Genomic DNA, 26,634 nt, shown 5'->3' on the forward strand with positions numbered 1-26,634 from the left:
CCGCCGACTACGCAAGGTCCTAGCGGAGATGATTTGCCATTGCCTTCCTGCGACCGTAATGGGGATGAATAATGATGATGAAGACGACACAACAACACCCACTCATCTCGAGGCAGGGAAAATCCCTGACCCCGCCGGGAATCGAACCCGGGACCCAGTGCGCGGAAAGCGAGAACGCTACCGCAAGACCACGAGCTGCGGACAAACTCAAGTATTATAACACAAATCCTCGCAGGAACACGCTTCGAACTATCGTCACTAGACTATTATAGCAATAGAGCTTGGTAGTGAAGACGTGTTACGTTCGAATCCGCATGATCTTCAGTCTGTGGTCATTGTTAACTTGAAGTGTGACGCTGCGACCAAGTCAGGAAAGTACTACTTTGCACTGATTTTCGTAAAGAAAGATGCTATTTTGTCAAATAATGACATTTGTGGAGGACTGTGGCTTAATGTGACGTATAATGTATGCAGTGCACAACGGCAACCAATCACAGTTAGCTTTTGTTTACTTTATTAAAAAATGATTGCAACCGGTCTCGAAACGATAGGATCATCTCGTCAGGCTTTCTTACATCCTTATATCTCAGTCAAAACAAGTGATGCGTCGAGATATATTGCGTTTCAACGAACCGAACTTGGATAGTAACGAAGACTGCAGTGAGTGTATGTGTAAATACGAACGCCGGCCGCTGTGACCGAGCGGTTCTAGGCCATTCAGTCTGGAACCGAGCGACCGCTACGGTTGCAGGTTCGAATCCTGTTTCGCGCATGGATGTGTGTGATGTCCTTAGGTTAGTTAGGTTTAAGTAGTTCTAAGTTCTAGGGGACGAAGAATAACATAAGCAATATTCGTTCTAGAGAAACGATAAAAGCAGTTGCTTCTGGTGCTCATTTCACGGCAACTCATCTTCAGAACGGCGTCCATATGTTTTGAAAAAAATCTTGTACTGCAAAAAGTGGTAACACTAAGACCAACGCAAGGCATCTAGAGTACATTGGCACTGTTTCAACTGAAAGCTGGAATAAAATTCGAGTACCTAGCGTCTTTATTGAAGACCCCGTGTAGTATAGACAGCCCTAATGAAAACGACCAGATGAGTCAGACGAATGGGACGGGAGGCCAATGTCCTGCTAATGTTGAAATTCAGTTAAAGTTATCAAAAAAAGAAAATAGTTATAGCTGGCGATAAGAAAGTTTCCGTTCGAAGGCTATACAGTTCACGCTCGAACCCCACGCAGGGAAAATCGGTGTGAGCATTGAGGCAAACATCCAACCGACGCTTCAGTTTGACGATACCCGCTGGGTAAAAGACCGTGTCCTGCTGGGTGAAGAAGTCCGTAACTGCATTCTGCACATCTTCGTTCGACAGGAACCGACGACTCTTCACGGCCTTTATAACGGATAGAAGGGGTGATAATCGCGTGGGGAGAGATCGGGAATATACGGCTGGTGCTTGAGTGTCTCCCACTTGAGTGAGGCTGGCCTCCCAAATCGACCTGCTCCTTGTGTCAAATCGCGACCAGCACAGAACTTGGCGCACTATTCCACAACGTTCGTTTTAGACAGACATGCTGCCCCAAACACATTCTCCATCCTCCAATGAATGTCTACTGGTGTGCGTCCTTTGGCAAGCCGCGCGGGATTAACCGAGCAGGCTAAGGCGCTGCAGTCATGGACTGTGCGGCTGATCCCGGCGGAGGTTCGAGTCCTCCCTCGGGCATGTGCGTGTGTGTTTGTCCTTAGGATAATTTAGGTTGCTTAGTGTGTAAGCTTAGGGACTGATGACCTTAGTAGTTAAGTCCCATAAGATTTCACATACTTTTTTTGTCCTTTGGCAGCCAAGAAAAGAGCAGCTCGTTGGTCTTGTTTGAACGCATTTGGTAATAACGTCGCCATGTTTCATGTTGCCGGATTTACCGCACGCACATAGGAAAGACACGAATGCCACACTAATCCCTTGACTACATGTCGGTGCTTATAAACCCTCATCGGAGCTGTGCTACGTCGCATATACACTGCAGCAACGCCCTCAAATGGAAACTTTTTGATCAGACCTTCTACAACTGCAAGTCCAGCCTTCAAAGAAGGCAGTACTTCCGGAAAATTTCACAAAAACTAAAAAAAAACTCTTCTCCCTTATATACTGATTCTCCACTAAACAAAAATTGTGTATATAACAATGCGCCATCTTTTTTTCTTCCTCGTAGACGGTTTTAACAGAAAACCTGTACATTAGGGAAGTTTTATTTATGGATTATTGGCTTATGACCAGTATTCTACTCTGCAGTCTAAATCGCTCAAAAATTTGTAATGTTACCCGCTTCCTGCAAAATAACTTAATGTACTACCCCTACACACCCAGCAGCTAGAGAGGTCTCTCTCATACCCTGTATACCAGTGTCTCCAATTGAATTACCTATTCAGTTTAGGCGAATCATGGTTTCGTTTGCAGTACCAATAAAGGAGGCTTACCCATTCAGTTTAGGTGTACAAAGGTACTGTTCGCAGTAAAAATAAAGAAGGCTCAAGGTCTGACATTCAAATTTTCAGAAACTGATTTACGATCAGAGTGTTTTTACCACGGTCAGTCGTATGTTTGCATTTCACGAACCAGTAGATCAGAAAAACAATTCGCACTCTTGCCACATACTACTCAAAAAACGAAAAATGTTGTATATTCTGAAGTCATGTAATTGTCACAGAGAAATTTGCAACGCGGGCAGCCACAGCCTTTAAATTTCCTAATGAATGGAAGTAAAACGAACCGCAAGAGAGCTGTTCAAATGGTTCAAATGGCTCTAAGCACTATGGGACTGAACAACTGAGGTCATCAGTCCCCTAGACTTGGAACTACACTACTTGCCATTAAAATTGCTACAACACGAAGATGACGTGCTACAGACGCGAAATTTAACCGACAGGAAGAAGATGCTGTAATATGCAAATGATTAGCTTTTCACAGCATTCACACAAGGTTGGCCATGTGGTGACACTTACAACTTGCTGACATGAGGAAAGTTTCCAACCGATTTCTCATACACAAACAGCAGTTGACCGGGGTTGCCTGGTGAAACGTTGTTATGATGCCTCGTGTAAGGAGGAGAAATGCGTACCATCACATTTCCGACTTTGATAAAGGTCGGATTGTAGCCTATCGCGATTGCGGTTTATCGTATCGCGACATTGCTGCTCGCGTTGGTCGAGATCCAATGACTTAGCAGAATGCGGAATCGGTGGGTTCAGGAGGGTAATACGGAACGCCGTGCTGGATCCCAACGGCCTCGTATCACTAGCAGTCTAGATGACAGGCATCTCATCCGCATGGCTGTAACGGATCGTGCAGCCACGTCTCGATCGCTGAGTCAACAGATAGGGACGTTTGCAAGACAACAACCATCTGCACGAACAGTTCGACGACGTTTGCAGCAGTATGGACTATCAGCTCGGAGACCATGGTTGCGGCTACCCTTGACGCTGCATCACAGACAGGAGCGCCTGCGATGGTGTACTCGACGACGAACCTGGGTGCACGAATGACAAAACGTCATTTTTTCGGATGAATCCAACATCTGTTTACAGCATCATGATGGTCGCATCCGTGTTTGGCGACATCGCGGTGAACGCACATTGGAAGTGTGTATCGTCATCGCCATACTGGCGTATCAACTGGCGTGATGGTATGGGGTGCCATTGGTTACACGTCTCGGTCACCTCTTGTTCGCATTGACGGCACTTTGAACAGATGTGTTACGACCCGTGGCTCTACCCTTCATTCGATCCCTGCGAAACCCTACATTTAGCAGGATAATGCACGACCGCATGTGGCAGGTCCTGTACTGGCCTTTCTGGATACAGAAAGTGTTCGACTGCTGCCCTGGCCAGCACATTCTCTAGATATCTCAGCAACTGAAAACGTCTGGTCAATGGTGGCGAGCAACTGGCTACTCACAATACGCCAGTCACTACTCTTGATGAACTGTGGTATCGTGTTGAAGCTGCATGGGGAGCTGTACCTGCATACGTCATCCAAGCTCTGTTTGACTCAATGCCCAGGCGTATCAAGGCCGTTATTACGGGCGGAGGTGGTTGTTCTGGATACTGATTTCTCAGGATCTATGCACCCAAATTGCGTGAAAATGTAATCACATGTCAGTTCTAGTATAATATATTTGTCCAATGAATACCCGTTTATGATCTCCATTTCTTCTTGGTGTAGCAATTTTAATGGCCAGTAGTGTACTTAAACCTAACTAACCTAAGGATATCACACGCATCCATGCACGAGGCAGGATTCGAACCTGCGACCGTAGCCGCAGCGCAGTTCCGGACTGAAGCGCCTAGAACAACTTGTCCACTGCGGCCGGCCAAGACAGCTAATTTTTTTATTATCACAACCGGTTTCGCTGCATTAAACCAGCATCCCCAAGAGAAACAGTGTTGCAGTCCTGCACCAAGACGCCCCAACGTTCTTTCCCTGTAACCCCTTGTAACCATCACAGGTGCACCACCGCACAATTCGCCCCATCTCCTGTTTTATTTAGTTTGACGACTTCTACTCTTCAGGGGTTTGATTTTTGACTCCGAACGTTGGGGACGTCTTGGTGCGCTAATGTGACACTGTTTTCCCCTGAGGATGCTGTTTCAACGCAGCGAAACCGCTTGTGACAGTAAGGAAATCACCAGTTACAATTGTTTTGCGATTGATTTTAGTTCCATTGATTATTTTATAATTTTATTGTGTAGAAAAAAATTAAAAAATTCTTAAAAACAATGAAAACAAAAAACGAAAACAAAATAGTGTTTCTCATTGATCTTCTGTATGATTTATTGTAATTTTTGCAATTTCGAGATCCATAGCGTCGAAGTGAGCGTGATCGCAACGAACAGCCGAGATCTGCATCATGACACGATTCCCAGCGTTACTCCGGATTTGGACGTATAACGGAATCCCATAGTACATATTTAGCAATTGTGAATCATTTTCGGGTTCGCTAGTAACTTTGTAAGCACGAACATGGTCGGAACCGCAGTGGCAAGAGCACAAGGAAAACATTCACATTAGACCTCCGACTTCCCAGCGTACCTTAAGGAACCACACTTGTAGAAGTACTTGTAAATATAAAGCACGGTTTAATCAGACAGGGTGAGTGGGGAGCTAACGTCAGCCAGAGCTCAACCACAAGGCCAGCAGAAGAACTGAACATGATTTGAACCTGCCATTTTGCAGTTTCTACTGTTCCGACGGGAAGGAACATGTACATAAGCTTTCCACAACAAGCTTTTACCCACCGGCATGTCTTGGAAGTATTGTCACTGTGGGAAACATAACCTAATCATGCAGCTAATAGGGTAACAGAATGTGCGAAAACTAAACATCGGGAACACAAATGCGAAGTGAAGTGCAGATATCACTTAGCCACACTGTAGCAGCATCGTCATAGTTCGGAAACGAACTATTCTCGTTCCGTATAGTTGCTTTAGTCAAGCTACACTGTTTCACTACACACTTTTACTGCATAATCGACACGTAACTGACGTGCATATGCGCGTGTTTCTATCGCTACTCTGAATAAACTCGGAATACTCTTCGTAGTGTTCGAACTCATAGTTCCTCAGAGCAACTCAGCATTAAATGTGTGTGTACCATCAGGAGCGTCGTTAAATACGAGGGGACTTCAAAAAGTGCGTTACATATTACAGTGGCAGGGCAAGCAACTTTTATCGAATGCTGCACTACACTTCAGGGTGACACAGATACGTGAAGCCATTTTTTTACTTAGTCTCTGTAAACAATGGTCGTAATGTTCTACCAATCGTTCAGTTCCTCGACGTTAGGAAACTGCTCCTTGTGCACAGGGCCATTCGAGAACCTCTGTATTAACTAACTGATGATGATGTTCCCTTAAGTTGTATCCTAGGGCATTACCACGCACCTTGAAAGGTATTTTGAATTCCCTTCCCGTTTGGCCGATTTAGTTACATTCACACGATGCCGAAATGTATCGGATGAAATGTGGGTGTTGTGAATGTTACTACATCGGACAAACGGCAAAGGACTTCAAAATAATTTTTCAGGGAGAGAAAGAATTGTAGGATCTGAGACCTGAATTTCTCCTGGCGTATACAACATTCAAATAACTTCCGGGAATTCAGCCAGGTAACACTTTCAGCGACCGCCGATAATTCGGTGGGAGAACACCCCGCCATTTTCAAGGCAAACTGCAACGGACAGGCGACGCACATATGTGTGGGGTGTGGTGAAAGGTGTAGGAACCTCACAGGAGAGAGATACTACAGCAAACTGCAGAGTGTAGAAGGGGTAAGGGAAGACAGAGATTGGAACATATCCAAAAAATAAATGAGGATGTTGGGTGTGACGGCAGATCTGAGATGAAGATGTTGGCACCAGTCAGAAGATTGGTGGCCAAAAGTAAAGGTTAATAATGGGGTGGTCTTCAATCATCTCGATGTCGACTGATCGCCACAGACTTATCTAAACAGTAGATGGCCCGTATGTCCTCGTTAAACTTCTATACCTCCGCGTCTTCGTTTTCGTCACTCTTCTCTTCAAGCACGTTGAATTACCTGTGGATGACTGCGACGTGAACTGTAATCTGCGCGAAGCAGAACTTTCCATTTTGCACGTACTGCGCAGACACCATAATTTTTACTGTATCATGTCAAGAACGTGCGTGTTGGCCGTGGCGGCGTGCATGTTGTGCTTATCCTCTGACGATCTCCTGACGGACAACAGTCACGCTGGCTCATTTCGAGATATCGACCCCAAAGGTTAGCTAATTCACCGCTGCTGGAAGTGGCGAGGCCTTCAGCACTGGTGATAAGCACTCAGGCTACACAGCAGATTTAGAAATCTCGGCCACGTTAAAAGTTCGTTAAAAGTTTTTCAAGGAGAGGGGTTTATGCAATGTTTTACACAACTATTCTTGGCTCAGATTGGATTATGGTAGCCTTCTTATCCAGAGTCATGCAAAATATTTCTGTGAGATCAAATAAAATCTGAACGTAAAATAAAGGTATGCATAAGCTTTTAATATTGCATAGTTCCACTGTAAGCAGTTGATGAGTATTGTTAGAGATTTTGCGTTTATGTGCATAGAGTAATCAAGGAATTATTTCAAAACAGCAACAATTTTCAGAAATAATTCGAAACTGGTTGCTGTTACACCCTGCCACAACGGAATAGAAAAAAATTTATAATCAAGGAATATCGTTTTCTCCTCAATTGAGGTTTAACCTCCAAAGCTTTTGCCACTTCCATGTACGACTGTACTCAACAACAGAACTGTTTCTCGGCGTACTTTTGACGTTATGTTTTCCATACAGCTAGGGACGATAATAAAGTAGTGAACAAGCTTTCGAGAAGAGTGCATTGTATATTTAAGCACTCCTCTTCAATTCGTTGTATAGTTATTGGGCAGGGGAAGTAAAAATCTCGAATATTTTTTCTTTGAGTCTATCATCCTTTTTGCTTAATTCTAAGCCAAACACGCGAAAGAGATCTTCAGTTTATCGATAAAAGTTGAAAGGAAAATATTACTCAAGGTCAAGATTTGTGAAAGTACGTTCTACTGAGATAGCTCTTAATGTATAGCAAAAGCCTCCAGATGGCACAGCGACCGTTGTAGGTACACTATGTGATGAAAAGTATCCGAACACCCCCCCCCCCCCCTGCCCCCCCAAAAAAACATACGTTTTCCATATTAGGTGCACTGTGCTGCCACCTGCTGCCAGGTACCCCATATCTGCGACCTCAGTAGTCATTAGACAGCAGAGAGAGCAGAATGGGGCGCTCCGCGGAACTCACATCCCTGTAATGGACTGGCCTACACAGAGTCCTGACGAGAGTCCTATTGAACACACTTGGAATGTTTTGGAACGCCGGCCGAAGTGGCCGTGCGGTTAAAGGCGCTGCAGTCTGGAACCGCAAGACCGCTACGGTCGCAGGTTCGAATCCTGCCTCGGGCATGGATGTTTGTGATGTCCTTAGGTTAGTTAGGTTTAAGTAGTTCTAAGTTCTAGGGGACTAATGACCTCAGCAGTTGAGTCCCATAGTGCTCAGAGCCATTTTTTTGTTTTGGAACGCCGACTTCGTGCCAGGCCTCGCCGACCGATATCGATACCTCTCCTCAGTGCAGCACTCCGTGATTGGGTGTCACTTGTGCCACACGTCTGTACGCGAGATTTCCGCACTCCTAAACATTCCTAGGTCCACCGTTTCCGATGTGATAGTGATGGGGAAACGTGAAAGGACATGTGCAGCACAAAAACCTACAGGCCGATTCGACTGTTGACTGACAGAGACTGCCGACAGTTGAAGAGGGTCGTAATATGTAATAGGCAGACATCTATCCAGACCATCACACAGGAATTCTAAATTGCATCAGGATCCACTGCAAGTGCTATAACAGTTTGGCGGGAGGTGAGAAAACTTGGATTTCATGGACGAGCAGCTGCTCATAAGCCACATATATATTGGCCACGATATCTTGGTAGATGATTGTTGCAGTGTCTGTGTGTTTACGGGTTGCATTTTTTCATATGACTTGTCAAGCCAATGGCAGCACGGCACCTCTTGCCGCAGTTGTCACAGGTGTATCTGGTTGCCGGCCGTTGCGGCCGAGCGGTTCTAGGCGCTTCAGTCTGGAACCGCGCGACCGCTACGGTCGCAGGTTCGAATCCTGCCTCGGGCATGGATGTGTGTGATGTCCTTAGGTTAGTTAGATTTAATTAGTTCTCAGTTCTAGGGGACTTATGACCTCAACTGTTAAGTCCCATAGTGCTCAGAGCCATTTGAACCATTTTTTGTATCTGGCTGCTGAGGCAGGAGCAGGGGTAGCACTGCGAAGCTTTTTCTGCCTTAATCTGTCTAACAAGCCTTCATCATGCTTCGACATTCCAGATGATATATCATCACGCCACTCTGCTCTCATGTTAGCCCGTGCCTCCCATCTGTTTGTGTCAATTCCAAAGCTCTCCATATCTCGTTTACGGGAGTCCTTGAACCTCAATACAGGACGTCCAACAGGTCTTTTGGCTATAGAAATCTCTCCAAGCATCACCTCACGTGGTGATCTGTCAGGATCCATACGGTGGACGTGTCCCAGCCAGCGGAGTTGTCTCTGCTTCAAGATAGCTGAAATACTGTTGCAGTTAGTTTTAGATAGCACTGCTTCGTAGGTCACTCGGTCCTTCCACGTTACTCCGAGGATGGATCTCAGGTACCGCATGTGGAAAGCATTAAGGCGGCGTTCTTGTTTGGCATAGGTAATCCATGTTTCCGATGCATACAAAAGGATGCTGAGGACGCAAGTTTGATATACAAGAATTTTGGTGGTCAAAGAGAGTTCGTTGTTTTTCCAAACACGTGTAGAGAGTTTGCCAAAAGTTTTCGCAGCTCTTCCAATGCGAGCATCAATTTCCTTGTGGACAGACATGTTTGATTCTATAGTAGATCCAAGATAGCAGAAGTTATCTACGACTTGCAGAGTAGTGCCATCTAGCGTGATATTCAGCTTTGTGTTAGCACCTTGAACCATAATTACGGTCTTACTACTATGTACACTCATTCAGAATAGGTGGCATGCTTGACTAAATCTTGATTCTAGCTCTTGCAGCTCTTCTGCGGAGCTCGCAACAATTGCAGCATCATCAGCATACAGGAGTTCACGAGCGACTATCTCATAGCGCTTTGTCTTACTCTTCAGAAGACTGACATTGAAAAGCCTTCCATATTTCCTAGTATGCAGATGTACTCCAACATTGCAATTCTCGAAAGCCACTTGGAGCAGACCCGAGAGGAAATTTCCAAAAAGTGTAGGTGCCAACACAGCCTTGTCTTACGCCACAGTTCATACTGAATGGTTTACATGTACTGCCACATATCATACTAGTAAATGCCAAACGACGCCCGCTTGGTGTAATGAGCGTAAACATTGGACGACTGAACAGTGGAAAAACGTTGTGTGGAGTACACACGGTACAGAATGTGGCGATCCGATGGCAGGGTGTGGGTATGGCGAATGCCCGCTGAGCGTCATCTGCCAGCGTGTGTAGTGCCAACAGTAAAACTCGGAGTTGGTGGTATTATGGTGTGGTCGTGTTTTGCTTGGAGGGGGCTTGCACCCCTTGTTGTTTTGCGTGGCACTATCACAGCACACACTGAAGTTTTAAGCACCCAATTGCTTCCCACTGTTGAAGAGCAATTCGGGTATGGCGACTGCACCCTTCAACACGATGGAGCACCTGTTCATAATACACGGCCTGTGACGGAGTGGTTACACAACAATAACATCCTTGCAATGGACTGGGCTGCAGAGTTCCGACCTTTGGGATGTTTTGGAACGCAGACTTTGTGCCAGGCCGCACCGACTGACATCGATACCTCTCCTCAGTGCAGCACCCGGTGAAGAATGGGCTGGCATTCCCCAAGAAACCTTCCAGCACCTGATTGAATGTATGCCAGCCAAAGTGGAAGCTGTCATCAAGGTTAAGGATGGGCCAACACCACACTGAATTCCAGCATTACCGATGAGGGCACCACGAACTTTTAAATCATTTTCAGCCAGGTGACAGTATACTTTTGAACACATAGTGTACACTGTCTGACCCAAAAAGGGGAGAAATCTCGCACACAGTAAAAGTTTTTATTCTATCTGTCACGCACCTGTTCTTGGCTCACACCGTATGTTGTGGTAATCCTCAAATCCAGGCACATGCAAAATATTTTTATGAAATTAAGCAAAAACTGAACGTAAAATGAAGATACACATCCGCTTTTAACATTGCACACATACATTGCAGGCCGTTGATAAGTGCTTTTACTTATTTATTACTGATTATAAAAACTTTTGGAAGATTTTGAAAAAAAAAAAATTGAGGAAACGAAATGAAATTTCACGCATCGAGAGGGAATGTAAAGTTATTGCACTGATTACAATATTGCGTAAAATTTACAAATAACTTGAGAATGTGAGCCCTCTTTTCAGTATGACGCTGCATACCTCTGTCCCGGATGCATGCACTGATTCAGTTAGCCTTTGTATCCTCTCCTGAGGCAAGCTGACCCACAACTGTTGTAACTGGTCCTTGCCGTTCTGGATACTGGCAATGGGAAGAACTAGACGTCTGAGCTATACCCACACATGTTCTATTGGGGACAGATCTCTTGATCTTGTCAGCCACGGGAAAAATCACGCAAACATACCATAGAGACACATACGATGTTTATTGGAGAATTATCCAGTCGAAAAATGGCACCACGATACTGCAGCGTATAAAGTAACACACGAGAAAGCAGGATGCCAGTGAAGTACCGTTGTACCACCTGAATACTCTCAAGCAATATCAGGCATGACCTGACGTCATACTCGATGACTCCCCACACCGTGACATTAGGGGTAACACCTGTGTGCCTCTCCAAGACAAGAATGGGATTTCGCCCAAAGTCGTCGCTATACTTGTTAATGATGATCATCGGAAATAGTGCAGAAACACGAATCATCGCTGAACACAGTGAGACGCCATTCAGCTCCAGTCCATGCTTCCTTGTCACGGTTGTTGTTGTTGTGGTCTTCAGTCCTGAGACTGGTTTGATGCAGCTCTACGTGCTACCCTATCCTGTGCAAGCTTCTTCATCTCCCAGTACTTACTGTAACCTACATCCTTCTGAATCTGCTTAGTGTATTCGTCTCTTGGTCTCCCTCTACGACTTTTACCCTCCACGCTGCCCTCCAATACTAAATTGGTGATCCCTTGATGCCTCAGAACATGTCCTACCAACCGGTCCCTTCTTCTTGTCAAGTTCTGCCACAAACTCCTCTTCTCCCCAATTCTATTCAGTACCTCCTCATTACTTATGTGATCTACCCATCTAATCTTCAGCATTCTTCTTGTCCAAACTATTTATCGTCCATGTTTCACTTCCATACATGGCTATACTCCATACAAATACTTTCAGAAACGACTTCCTGACACTTAAATCTATACTAGATGTTAACAAATTTCTCTTCTTCAGAAACGCTTTCCTTGCCATTGCCAGTCTACATTTTATATCTTCTTCACTTCGACCATCCTCAGGTATTTTGCTCCCCAAATAGCAAAACTCCTTTACTACGTTAAGTGCCACATTTCCTAATCTAATTCCCTCACCATCACCCGACTTAATTCGATTACATTCCATTATCCTCGTTTTGCTTTTGTTGATGTTCATCTTATATCCTCCTTTCAAGACACTGTCCATTCCATTCAACTGCTCTTGCAAGTCCTTTGCTGTCTCTGACAGAATTGCAATGTCATCGGCAAACCTCAAAGTTTTTATTTCTTCTCCATGGATTTTAATACCACCTCCGAAATTTTCTTTTGCTTCCTTTACTGCTTGCTCAATATACAGATTGAATAACATCAGGGAGAGGCTACAACCCTGTCTCACTCCCTTTCCAACCACTGCTTCCCTTTCATGCCCCTCGACTCTTATAACTGCCATCTGGTTTCTGTACAAATTGTAAATAGCCTTTTGCTCCCTGTATTTTACCCCTGCCACCTTTAGAATTTGAAAGAGAGTATTCCAGTCAACATTGTCAAAAGCTTTCTCTAAGTCTATAAATGCTAGAAACTTAGGTTTGTCTTTCCTTAATCTTTCTTCTAAGATAAGTCATAAGGTCAGTATTGCCTCACGTGTTCCAATATTTCTACGGAATCCAAACTGATCTTCCCCGAGGTCGGTTTCTACCAGTTTTTCCATTCGTCTGTAAAGAATTCGTGTTAGTATTTTGCAGCTGTGATTTATAAAACTGATAGTTCGGTAATTTTCACTTCTGTCAGCACCTGCTTTCTTTGGGATTGGAATTATTATATTCTTCTTGAAGTCTGAGGGTATTTCGCCTGTCTCATACATCTTGCTCACCAGATGGTAGAGTTTTGTCAGGACTGGCTCTCCCAAGGCCGTCAGTAGTTCTAATGGAATGTTGTCTACTCCCGGGACCTTGTTTCGACTCAGGTCTTTCAGTGCTCTGTCAAACTCTTCTCGCAGTATCGTATCTCCCATTTCATCTTCATCTACATCCTCTTCCGTTTCCGTAATATTGTCCTTAAGAACATCGCCCTTGTATAGGCCCTCTATATACTCCTTCCATCTTTCTGCTTTCTCTTCTTGGCTTAGAACTGGGTTTCCATCAACGCTCTTGATGTTCATACAAGTGGTTCTCTTCTCTCCAAAGGTCTCTTTAATTTTCCTGTAGGCGGTATCTATTTTACCTCTAGTGAGACAAGCCTCCACATCCATACATTTGTCCTCTACCCCTCCCTACTTAGTCATTTTGCACTTCCTGTCGATCTCATTTTTGAGACGTTTGTGTTTCTTTTTGCCTGCTTCATTTACTGCATTTTTATATTTTCTCATTTCATCAATTAAATTCAATATTTCTTCTGTTACCCAAAGATTTCTACTAGCCCGCCGGAAGTTCGAGTCCTCCCTCGGGCATGGGTGTGTGTGTTGTTCTTAGTATAAGTTAGTTTAAGCATTGTGTAAGTCTAGGGACCGATGACCTCAGCAGCTGGTCCCTTAGGAATCCTCACACATTTGAACATGCTTTAACATAACACAAACGACTGAGTTTTCGAGTGGTGCACGGCCATTCCGCTCTGTTTGTGATGTTAACGGCACCCGACGCATGGGGCGATAATTTATCAGTCTGGCTGTTGCTAGTACCCGACTAATGCTGCAGATTTACACAGAATATCAGTGATTAATGGAAGGCACCACAGATGTATTATTACACAAATCATTGTGTCACGATCGCTGAACACACCAGACTAGGCTGTCGAGACAGTCTTTCCACGGGAAATGGTCTGTCGCATAGCCATGCTTCCATGCTTCCACCAGGTGGTCGTCAGAATGTTTTTCACAATTTTTTCATATTTTTTCTCTACAGGGTGATTCACGATATGCAAATGTTTTAATATGTTATTCTACAAGTAAAACTAAAGAAAAAAGTTCATATAAATATATGCCCGCAAATTATTAGTTACGGAGGTAGAGCTAATAAAAGATTTTGCCTGAAATTTAACAACTTCGCAAAACTGTACGAGGTTAAAATAATGCACGATTTCCATGTTTTTTTGTTTGTTATTGATCTGATGAATATAATAAAACATGTCCCAGACGTGTATCTGCAGTAGTTTTCCACAGCACCCAGAGAAGCAAAGAAGTAATTTCGTAAAATTTTTACTTTATTACCTACTTGGTCCAATTTTTTTTTAAATTTCAGACAATTGCACAAAGTTTTCAATAAAAGTTATCGAGAATTCAAATTTGGAAAAATGATGGTAAAACGTTAACTCGAACCGTATGAGTGTCAGATAATCTGCTTTTAATACCATAGCACACGTGAATTCACGTTAAACCGGAAAAAACGAAGCTCAGTGTTAAGGAAGTTCTGCAGTTTACATACAATTTCACAATACATTGACAATAATTGTCCAAAAATGTCTCCGCCGAGTTCACTGCGTTTAGCTGCACGGGTATGAACAGATTTTGTTGCTCGTTTCAGGTTCACAGGGTTTTCTTAATTTCGTCTATTGTATTCATAATGCGAGCAAGTAATGCCTCATATGTATTGACTATGTCCTCATAAACTATGCTTTACTTTAACCTCGTACAGTTTTGCGATGGCTTCATATTAGCGAAGTTGCTAAATTTCAGGCAAAATCTTTTATTAGCCATAACTCCGTAACTAAACATTTGCGGACCTATGTTTATATGAAGTTTTTTTTAGTTTTACTTGTAGAATAAGATATTAAAATATTTGCATATCTTCGTGAATCACCCTGTATGTGACCACAAAACCATTTGCATCATGATACTGACACAACTCTGTCAAGATTTATTATAAGACTGTTGGCTGTGTGAGTTGCTTATTTTATTCGTTAATACTCTTATGTTGTTTAACTGCAGACAACCTGACGAAGTCGCGCGGGGTTAGCCGAGCGGTCTGAACGCGCTGCAGTCATGGACTGTGCGGCTGGTCCCGGCGGAGGTTCGAGTCCTCCCTCGGGCATGGGTGTGTATGTTTGTCCTTAGGATAAATTAGGTTAAGTAGTGTGTAAGCTTAGGGACTGATGATGTTAGCAGTTAAGTCCCATAAGATTTCACACACATTTGAACAACCTGATGACGTTGGATGAACTAAACTGTTCGTGACGCAATTCATTATGTAATAATACAGGTGGTGTGATTTCCATTAATCATTGATATTGGTATGAATCAGCTGCGGTGCTCAACATGATCGACACTACACAATGCGCAGGTAGTCCATTATTCGTTCTCGGGCAGCAGACGCACATGAAACGGGTTACAATGCGCTTGGCGCATAATATGCCGATCCTGTCTTGTCGTTGTCAGACGTGGTCGACCGAACCTTCGTAACGAGAATGGCTGCCCTCACGTTCCCACGCAGTCAAACATATCCGAATACGACACATGTCTGAATATTGCACGATTTGTCCATCAGGTGAAACGGGGAGCCACAATGCGACCCTTTTCGAGCTCTGTCACGAGCTGATAACGATGTCTCATATGAGTACGCATCATCTTCGTGTCCACCATAGTGATCACTCAACACCTGACGCTTTTCATGTCCCTTATATGCCCAACCAGGCATGGTAACAGGACTAAACACGAACAACAAAAATTAATTCCGGAGGTGTTTCCACCTTACACATAGAACTGCAATTCTGATCGTGTGTGTGTGTGTGTGTGTGTGTGGAGTTTACGAGTGCTCAACGGCGAGGCTATCAGAGCTCTTACAAAAATAAAATAAACGAATGGGAAGAAAACGTGTAAAAACGTTGTCATGCCGTGAGGAGTAAACCTACAAAACGATACTCAAACACTCTAATCTTTTTCACACGTGCCGATGGTGTGTACCTGTACTAAGTTACCTTGACTTCCGGCCATATCTTCTGGGTGCTTCAAATTTTTTTATCAGGCAGTGTAATACACAGATAAAAAAGTCACAAGCTGCATAGAATCTGATTTCTAAAATTAATTTGTGTGCGACTTGTGGCTGTATATATCCTACGCTAGTCGAAAAATGATTCATGTAGAACGTAGCACACTAAAATAGTAACATTACGTACTAGGTAGATTTTAAATTAGAATTTTATTTCACAGGCCTTTAATATTTATATGTGAATTTGTGTATCCTCTGCTGAAATGTGGGAGCAGTGGTGTACACTGTTAGACTCTTGAGGGCCTGGATTCTTATTTCTAAAAATTGATATAGCTGAACCAGTTCATGCGCAGCTTAGTATTACGAGAAGTATTGTAGAAAGTGTATTAAACGCTTTTTCGTTAGTCTCTCCCTCTAAAGAAACACCCTTTCTGTTCGTTTTCCGCATGTAGTGTTGCCACGTTTAAAAACACTTTAGGAACTTATTATCACTTGGGCTGACCATTCAGGATGGCCAATGTACGTCAGAAATGTTCAGTTTTTCGTCTGCTCAAGATCATGATGTACAGATCTGAGCCTTTAAAATACCTTGTCACCTTGCAATCGGTCATCTCTTCTTCTTTTGTCGGTCGAATTTTACTTAGCCCTTTGACCTGTCAGCATGCTGACCATTGCAACACGCAGCGTTAATAATCATGATATGAAAAGGTAATCCAGCTAACTATAAATATCTCGTCTCAGTTCCATTACTGGAGCATTGCTTCTTAAATCGAAGGCACGCGAGGTGCCGCAACCTTTCCGCCAGATATAGGATTTCATTTGTTTTTGATTACCTATAATTTAGTGACAAGCTACATACAGTAGTAAGTTCACTTACTAGTTTTGAAGTTATTCATTTATTTTCACGTCTAGAAACGTAGGAAAAAAATGAGGAGCTAGTCCCCATGGTCATGGAACGAACAGTAAATTAAATTACATCAGAAGAGTTAACAACAAATAAAATAAGATCTACACGAATCTAATGCAGATGACAAGCTGCTGAGTATGATTATTGTTGCACAGCAGAATAATTTTATTACGCAGGCTTAAAACTTTGTTAAAGTTTCACCCAAGCGAGCTCGGAACAGAATAGGTTAGCGCTCCACTGGTGTGTCAGTCATAATGTAAAAAAGAAATACCGCCAATGCAACGGACCTCGGAACAGAGCAGACAGAAACGCAGGCACTTAACAAGACATTGTGAGGTAACACCATGCAACATCACCAGTCCAACGCCGCTACAAAATCAAGCGTATACAGAAAGGATCGGCGATACAGAATAATTAGTGAAGTTACCACAGCGAAGCAAGGGGCGCTGACGGGTCCCATAAATGAGGACAAATGAGCTCATACATCCGGAGTCACTACGTCAAATGCGCAGACTCGACCCATTAAACAGAGAGGATTTTGGGGCTCAAGAACACATTGTTGTGCCGCCATTCTGTCCGCGTCGCTAGAACCAGAGAGAATGACAGTTTAGGTGGGGCCGCTCGATCCGGTCGATTTTCGACCGCAAAACTTGATATCTGCCCGCTTTCCGTGACCGTTGGGCAGGCTGCTCCTGTGGCGAGAGAGTCCTGCTATGGCAAGCGTAGAGCGGCGTTTGGTCTGAATCGACAGCGTGCTCTTGTGTGTGGAGCTTCTCGGTAAGTGATTGGTTGTTTGGGATGTGTGGTAGCCTCTGTTGTTGTTGTTGTTGTCTCCCTGGAACGTGGCCGTGGTTAAGAACCGGTGGTGGGAGACCTCTCTGATGGCGGAACTAGAAAATCCGCTTTTTCGTTGCATTGCGCCGCTAAAATACTGAATTTATTGTTAGTGTTTGCCTGATAGCAAAGTATTCTGCACTCCTGTAACCAATAGTAAATTCACTGTAGTCCAGATTTAAGGACATGCTTCAGTGTGCAAACCATATCAGAAGAATAACTGACACTTTGAGGAAACAACGGGGAAATGCCGAAGTTCAAAGTGCGAGTCTAATAGACGAAGCAGAGACAATTGCCAACGATCTTGAGATTGATTTTAGAACGCCACGGAACACAAAACGGCTGACACGTCGCGCACATCCTCCGGCACAAACTGCTAGCGAGTTTTGGAAGCGATCTTTAATTATTTCCTACCTACATTATTTAATTATGTCTCTAGATCAACGTTTTTCCAAGCATAACTTACTTGCGTTGTCATTGCTTACATTGCACCCTCACATAATGCTTCAATTGTCGTATCAAGTCTTCGAACAGTTGTTGTTTATAGGTCCCCTAACTCTGACTTCAGAGCATTTCTGCTCAAACTAGGGAGGGTTCTTGATTCACTTTGTAGGAAGTACTAGAAATTAGCTGTATGTGGTGACTTCAACATAAATTTTGTATATGATGGTGCAAGAAAAAGGATGTTTGTAGATCTCCTAAATTCATATGATATGATGCAGACGGTGTTTTTTTCCAACTAGGGTGCAAGGGAACAGTAGTACTGCCATAGATAATATTTTTATTCAGTCTTCATTACTAGATGGGCATTCTGTTAATAAAAGGGTGAATGGCCTTTCAAACCACGACGCAGAAACAGTAACACGAAAAGGCTTCTGTACTCAAACAAATGTCACATATAATTACAAACTATGTAGGAAAGTTAATTCAACAGCAATAGAGAGTTTTTTAAATCTTGTCAAGGAACAAAAGTGGCAGGATGTTCATAGTGCCGATAACATAGATGATAAATACACTCCTGGAAATGGAAAAAAGAACACATTGACACCGGTGTGTCAGACCCACCATACTTGCTCCGGACACTGCGAGAGGGCTGTATAAGCAATGATCACACGCACGGCACAGCGGACACACCAGGAATCGCGGTGTTGGCCGTCGAATGGCGCTAGCTGCGCAGCATTTGTGCACCGCCGCCGTCAGTGTCAGCCAGTTTGCCGTGGCATACGGAGCTCCATCGCAGCCTTTAACACTGGTAGCATGCCGCGACAGCGTGGACGTGAACCGTATGTGCAGTTGACAGACTTTGAGCGAGGGCGTATAGTGGGCATGCGGGAGGCCGGGTGGACGTACCGCCGAATTGCTCAACACGTGGGGCGTGAGGTCTCCACAGTACATCGATGTTGTCGCCAGTGGTCGGCGGAAGGTGCACGTGCCCGTCGACCTGGGACCGGACCGCAGCGACGCACGGATGCACGCCAAGACCGTAGGATCCTACGCAGTGCCGTAGGGGACCGCACCGCCACTTCCCAGCAAATTAGGGACACTGTTGCTCCTGGGGTATCGGCGAGGACCATTCGCAACCGTCTCCATGAAGCTGGGCTACGGTCCCGCACACCGTTAGGCCGTCTTCCGCTCACGCCCCAACATCGTGCAGCCCGCCTCCAGTGGTGTCGCGACAGGCGTGAATGGAGGGACGAATGGAGACGTGTCGTCTTCAGCGATGAGAGTCGCTTCTGCCTTGGTGCCAATAATGGTCGTATGCGTGTTTGGCGCCGTGCAGGTGAGCGCCACAATCAGGACTGCATACGACCGAGGCACACAGGGCCAACACCCGGCATCATGGTGTGGGGAGCGATCTCCTACACTGGCCGTACACCACTGGTGATCGTCGAGGGGACACTGAATAGTGCACGGTACATCCAAACCGTCATCGAACCCATCGTTCTACCATTCCTAGACCGACAAAAATGGTTCAAATGGCTCTGAGCACTATGGGACTCAACTGCTGAGGTCATTAGTCCCCTAGAACTTAGAACTAGTTAAACCTAACTAACCTAAGGACATCACAAACATCCATGCCCGAGGCAGGATTCGAACCTGCGACCGTAGCGGTCTTGCGGTTCCAGACTGCAGCGCCTTTAACCGCACGGCCACTTCGGCCGGCCTAGACCGACAAGGGAACTTGCTGTTCCAACAGGACAATGCACGTCCGCATGTATCCCGTGCCACCCAACGTGCTCTAGAAGGTGTAAGTCAACTACCCTGGCCAGCAAGATCTCCGGATCTGTCCCCCATTGAGCGTGTTTGGGACTGGATGAAGCGTCGTCTCACGCGGTCTGCACGTCCAGCACGAACGCTGGTCCAACTGAGGCGCCAGGTGGAAATGGCATGGCAAGCCGTTCCACAGGACTACATCCAGCATCTCTACGATCGTCTCCATGGGAGAATAGCAGCCTGCATTGCTGCGAAAGGTGGATATACACTGTACTAGTGCCGACATCGTGCATGCTCTGTTGCCTGTGTCTATGTGCATGTGGTTCTGTCAGTGTGATCATGTGATGTATCTGACCCCAGGAATGTGTCAATAAAGTTTCCCCTTCCTGGGACAATGAATTCACGGTGTTCTTATTTCAATTTCCAGGAGTGTATAATGCTTTCCTTAACACATTTCTCATGCTTCCCATTAGAACGTTCTGAACGGGGTACTGGCAGTAATAGGCAGCCTGGGTGGCTGACTAGTGGGATAAGCATATAATGTAGAACAAAGCAGGAATTATATCAAAATGTTAGGAATAATCACAATCAGGCTACAGTAGCCCATTACAAACAGTATTGTAAGGTGCTTCAAAATGTTATTAGGAAGCACAGAGTATATGTTACGCAAATAGAATAGCTAATTCACAGGACAAAATTAAAACCATTTGGTCAGTTGTGAAGGAAATGTCTGGTCAGTAGCACAAGGTCGGCGATATAGTCAGTTCATTGTAAAAATATTTCTGTTACTGATAAATCAGATATACACTCCTGGAAATGGAAAAAAGAACACATTGACACCGGTGTGTCAGACCCACCATACTTGCTCCGGACACTGCGAGAGGGCTGTACAAGCAATGATCACACGCACGGCACAGCGGACACACCAGGAACCGCGGTGTTGGCCGTCGAATGGCGCTAGCTGCGCAGCATTTGTGCACCGCCGCCGTCAGTGTCAGCCAGTTTGCCGTGGCATACGGAGCTCCATCGCAGTCTTTAACACTGGTAGCATGCCGCGACAGCGTGGACGTGAACCGTATGTGCAGTTGACGGACTTTGAGCGAGGGCGTATAGTGGGCATGCGGGAGGCCGGGTGTACGTACCGCCGAATTGCTCAACACGTGGGGCGTGAGGTCTCCACAGTACATCGATGTTGTTGCCAGTGGTCGGCGGAAGGTGCACGTGCCCGTCGACCTGGGACCGGACCGCAGCGACGCACGGATGCACGCCAAGACCGTAGGATCCTACGCAGTGCCGTAGGGGACCGCACCGCCACTTCCCAGCAAATTAGGGACACTGTTGCTCCTGGGGTATCGGCGAGGACCATTCGCAACCGTCTCCATGAAGCTGGGCTACGGTCTCGCACACCGTTAGGCCGTCTTCCGCTCACGCCCCAACATCGTGCAGCCCGCCTCCAGAGGTGTCGCGACAGGCGTGAATTGAGGGACGAATGGAGACGTGTCGTCTTGAGCGATGAGAGTCGCATCTGCCTTGGTGCCAATAATGGACGTATGCGTGTTTGGCGCCGTGCATGTGAGTGCCACAATCAGGACTGCATACGACCGAGGCACACAGGGCCAACACCCGGCATCATGGTGTGGGGAGCGATCTCCTACACTGGCCGTACACCACTGGTGATCGTCGAGGGGACACTGAATAGTGCACGGTACATCCAAACCGTCATCGAACCCATCGTTCTACCATTCCTAGACCGGCAAGGGAACTTGCTGTTCCAACAGGACAATGCACGTCCGCATGTATCCCGTGCCACCCAACGTGCTCTAGAAGGTGTAAGTCAACTACCCTGGCCAGCAAGATCTCCGGATCTGTCCCCCATTGAGCATGTTTGGGACTGGATGAAGCGTCGTCTCACGCGGTCTGCACGTCCAGCACGAACGCTGGTCCAACTGAGGCGCCAGGTGGAAATGGCATGGCAAGCCGTTCCACAGGACTACATCCAGCATCTCTACGATCGTCTCCATGGGAGAATAGCAGCCTGCATTGCTGCGAAAGGAGGATATACACTGTACTAGTGCCGACATTGTGCATGCTCTGTTGCCTGTGTCTATGTGCATGTGGTTCTGTCAGTGTGATCATGTGATGTATCTGACCCCAGGAATGTGTCAATAAAGTTTCCCCTTCCTGGGACAATGAATTCACGGTATTCTTATTTCAATTTCCAGGAGTGTATGTACAGTATTTAATAAGCATTTTCTGAGCATTGCCGGTGAATTAAATAAAAAGTTAGTTTCTACAGGGAATCATATAAATTCCTTGGCAAATACCTTTCCTAAACTGGTGTCTGAAATACTCCTCTATATACAGACAAGGGAGAGACTGAGTCAATAATTAAATCACTGAAGACTAAGGACTCTCGTGGACATGCTGGAGTACCTAGCAGAATATTAAAGTACTGTGCTGCATATGTTAGCCCTGTATTCAGCCATATTTGTAATTTTTCCTTCAGGAAAGGTCAGTTTCCTGAAGGATTGAAGTACTCAGTAGTAAAGCCGCTTTATAAAAAGGGATAATGTAGACAATTTTAGACCTATTTCTATGCCATCAGTACCGCGCGGGATTAGTCGAGCGGTCTAGGGCGCTGCAGTCATGGACTGAGCGGCTGGTCCCGGCGGAAGTTCAAGTCCTCCCTTGGGCATAGGTATGTGTGTTTGTCCTTAGGATAATTTAGGTTAAGTAGTGTGTAAGCTTAGGGACTGATGACCTCAGCAGTTAAGTCCCATAAGATCTCACACATATTTGAACATTTTTGAACATGCCATCAGTGTTTGCTAAAGTTATTGAAAAGGCTGTGTATGTAAGGACAATTGATCATTTTATATTGCACGATTTGCTACCAAAAGTACAGTTCGGCTTTAGAAGTCGTTTAACAACTGAAAATGCTATATTCTCGTTTCTCTGTGCTGGATGGGTTAAAGGAAGGGTGTCAAATGTTAGGCATATTTTTTTGGTTTAACCAAGGCGTTTTATTGTGTTGATCACAAAATATTGCTCCAGAAGTTGGACCATTACGGAATATGGGGAGTGGCTCACAATTGGTTCACATCTTACAACGACAGCAAAAGATCATTATTCATGATGTTGAGAATGGCTGTGATGTGGGGTTTGAGTGTGGTACGGTCAAGTGGGGGTGCCACAGGGATAAGTGTTGGGGCCACTCCTGTTCCTTATTTATATAAATGATACGCCCTCTAGTATTATGAGTAAATCTAAAACATTTCTGTTTGCTGATGACACTAGCTTGATAGTAGAGGATGTTGTGTGCACCATTGGCTCTGTTTTAAATAGTGCACTTCATGAACTAAGTTCATGGCTTCTAGAGAATAAACTTACGCTGTATCACAGCAAGACACCGTTCTACAATTTCTAACACACAATTCAACAAAACCTGACGTTTTCTTTTCACAGAATGGGCATATCATTAGTGAAACTGAACACTTAAAATTTCTAGGTGTTCAGATAGATAGTAAACTGTCATGGAAAGCCCACATTCAGGATCTTGTTCAAAGACTTAATGCTGCCATTTTTACTATTCGAAAGGTATCTGAAGTGAGTGATCGTTCGATACGAAAATTAGACTATTTTGCTTATTTCCATTCACTTATGTCGTATGGTATTATATTTTGGGTAACTCTTCCCATTCTGAAAGGATATTTTTGGCTCAGAAACGGGCGGTTCGGGCAATAAGTGGTGTAAGTCCACGAACCTCTTGTCGACGACCTCTGTTCACGAATCTGGGTATTTTGACATTGGCCTATCAATGTATATATTCCTTACTGTCATTTTTTGTTAACAATATCAGCTTATTCCCAACTAATTGTTGGTAAGGCGGGTACCAGGTTGAGATTCATTGGGAGAGTGCTTAGAAAATGTAGTCCATCAACAAAGGAGGTGGCTTACAAAACACTCGTTCGACCTATACTTGAGTATTGCTCATCAGTGTGGGATCCGTACCAGGTCGGGTTGACGGAGGAGATAGAGAAGATCCAAAGAAGAGCGGCGCGTTTCGTCACTGGGTTATTTGGTAACCGTGATAGCGTTACGGAGATGTTTGATAAACTCAAGTGGCAGACTCTGCAAGAGAGGCGCTCTGCATCGCGGTGTAGCTTGCTCGCCAGGTTTCGAGAGGGTGCGTTTCTGGATGAGGTATCGAATATATTGCTTCCCCCTACTTATACTTCCCGAGGAGATCACGAATGTAAAATTAGAGAGATTAGAGCGCGCACGGAGGCTTTCAGACAGTCGTTCTTCCCGCGAACTATACGCGACTGGAACAGGAAAGGGAGGTAATGACAGTGGCACGTAAAGTGCCCTCCGCCACACACCGTTGGGTGGCTTGCGGAGTATCAATGTAGATGTAGATGTAGGTGTAGAATAAGCAACTTTCACTCAGTTAATACTCGGCAGAAAGCAAACCTGCATTTGGATCGGACTTCCTTAACTCTTGTGCAGAAAAGTGTGCAGTATACTGTTGCATCCATTTTCAATAAGCTACCACTCGAATTCAAAAATCTTAGCAGCCATTCATGCGCTTTCAAATCGAAACTGAAGGTTTTTCTCGTGGGTCACTTCTGCTATTCTTTGCTTGGAGCAAAACTGAGTCAGTTGGGGGCGCAGTCAAAGGGTTCCAATTTGCAGGAATAACGCCCTTTTGCAAAGACATTGTTCCCTAGGGGAAATTTGCACCTTCAACGTTATTCGAGGCTGCTGCCCCTTCAATCTCCGCCAGTCAAGCTATACTAACAGCATTATGGGAGAAGAACCCTTAGCCTCAAAAGATGTAACTGAAGAACACGGCAAATCCGTAACGCCAGGGTCCAGTACCATTTCTCAGCACGATGCTGTCACGGACATTTTGCCAAGTCCAGAGAGAAAATTATCGCCTCGGAAGAGGAAAACACAGATATCAGCTAGACTCACTTCAGATGGGAACCTGGTAAACTTCCGCAGCGAGAAAAAACTTTTTCAACAGGGCACAAGGAAAGCAATGAACAAATGCAACAAGAACAATAAACAGAAATGTACGTTTTTGAGTAATGATGAAAGTAGTGTACCAAGCTTCAAATAGCCAGCAAACAACGAGAATAATTGTGGATTTTGCTTATTGAATTTTTATAGTGCAGAATCAGTAACTAAGGGTGATTGGATTCGCTGCCAAAAATGCAATGTTTGGTACCACGAAGTATGCGTTGGTGCCGAGGGATAAAGAGCTTTTTATGTGGAAGATGCCAGTGATCAAAATTGTACCAGGAAGTGATCACAATTTACGTAGTGTGGTACAATTTCGATCGACTTTTCACAATTCTGTAAACTTTTTTGTGTTTATATCAACATTAGTAATTGTCTAATATTTGTGTTACATATTCACTAAACATCCAAGAACAAGTGCCATAGTTAAAATTATTGCATTTCTCAATATATTTGCAGTTACAATACCATTTGTCCGAGATTATCGCAACTGTACCACCTTACCCTACTATCCCATAGGGGCATCGACGTCGGCTTTCTAGGTATACTAGTTCTTTTCCATATATCGTGGTTAACGTTTTTCACATGTGGCTGAACACTTCCTGTTTCCTTAAATAACGTAACTATCCGGCGAACGGTCCGGACACTTGGATGATGTCGTCCAGGATACCGAGCAGCATACATAGCTCACGCCCGTTGGGCATTTTGATCACAATAGCTATACATCAACACGATATCGACCTTTTCCGCAACTGGTAAACGGTCCATTTTAACACGAAGCAAATACCGTCCGCACTGGCGGAATGTTACGTGATACCACGTTTGTGACTATTACAGCGCCATCTATCACAAAGCGAAATAAGTGATCCAACTAAAACATTCATATTTCTTTACGTACTACACGAATATGTAATAAAAATGAGGTTCCTATTTTTTAAAAAAAACGCAGTTGATATCCGTTTGACCTATGGCAGCGCCATCTTGCGGGCCAACCATAGCGACATCTGGTTTCCCCCTTCAAGCTAGACGAGTTTCGTTCTTTGTAGTTTTTTCTTTTGACGCTTATTTCGTGAGATATTTGGCCCGGTCACGATCAAAAAGCGAAATTCGCGCACTCGGGCTTCGCAGCGCGTCTCCTCACATGCCAGCGATGAAAAAACGTCTCTCCCAAAATTTCGTCTGCGAAGCCCGAGTGCGCGAATTTCGCTTCACCCTGTATATATATAATGTGTGTGTTAATGGTACTACAGATTGTGCCAAATTCAAAAAGTGACTAGTTGTTTATCATATCTACATGAAGCGCTAAATTGTAGTTACAGTTTATCGTCCATAGTGGACGTAATGAAAATATTACAGCATATAGAACTGAGCAACTGTTTTTCTATTGGACTCATTACTTGGCGAGTTTCTTGGGTAACATTTCTGACTTTAGAGGCCATAATAGCCTACTCCTGGCTTCACTTTATAGTTTGGTTGAAACTGCATTTGCTCGGGTGAGACAAAAGGAGTGGGACAACTAGTTCGATGAGACATTGTGCAAGTTTAATAGTCGGTTGATCTGATTGGCTGCCACATGAGGAGCCAGAGTTTCAAAGCTCTAATTTTCATTTAGTAATATTTTTTTGTGTAACTCAGAATAACTGTCTAAAATAGCCTCTCAATGCTAGAATATAGAACTTAAA

The 26,634-nt window shown here is 44.6% G+C and overlaps 1 protein-coding gene across 1 annotated transcript in view; it reads right to left on the bottom strand.

The window, feature by feature from the left end:
• The window catches only part of LOC124622937, a 131,142-nt gene that overhangs the window by 16,988 nt on the left and 87,520 nt on the right, over window positions 1-26,634 (bottom strand). The window lies entirely within an intron of this gene.

This window comes from Schistocerca americana, chromosome 7 (genome assembly GCF_021461395.2).
Source record: "Schistocerca americana isolate TAMUIC-IGC-003095 chromosome 7, iqSchAmer2.1, whole genome shotgun sequence".
Lineage (NCBI taxonomy): Eukaryota > Metazoa > Arthropoda > Insecta > Orthoptera > Acrididae > Schistocerca > Schistocerca americana.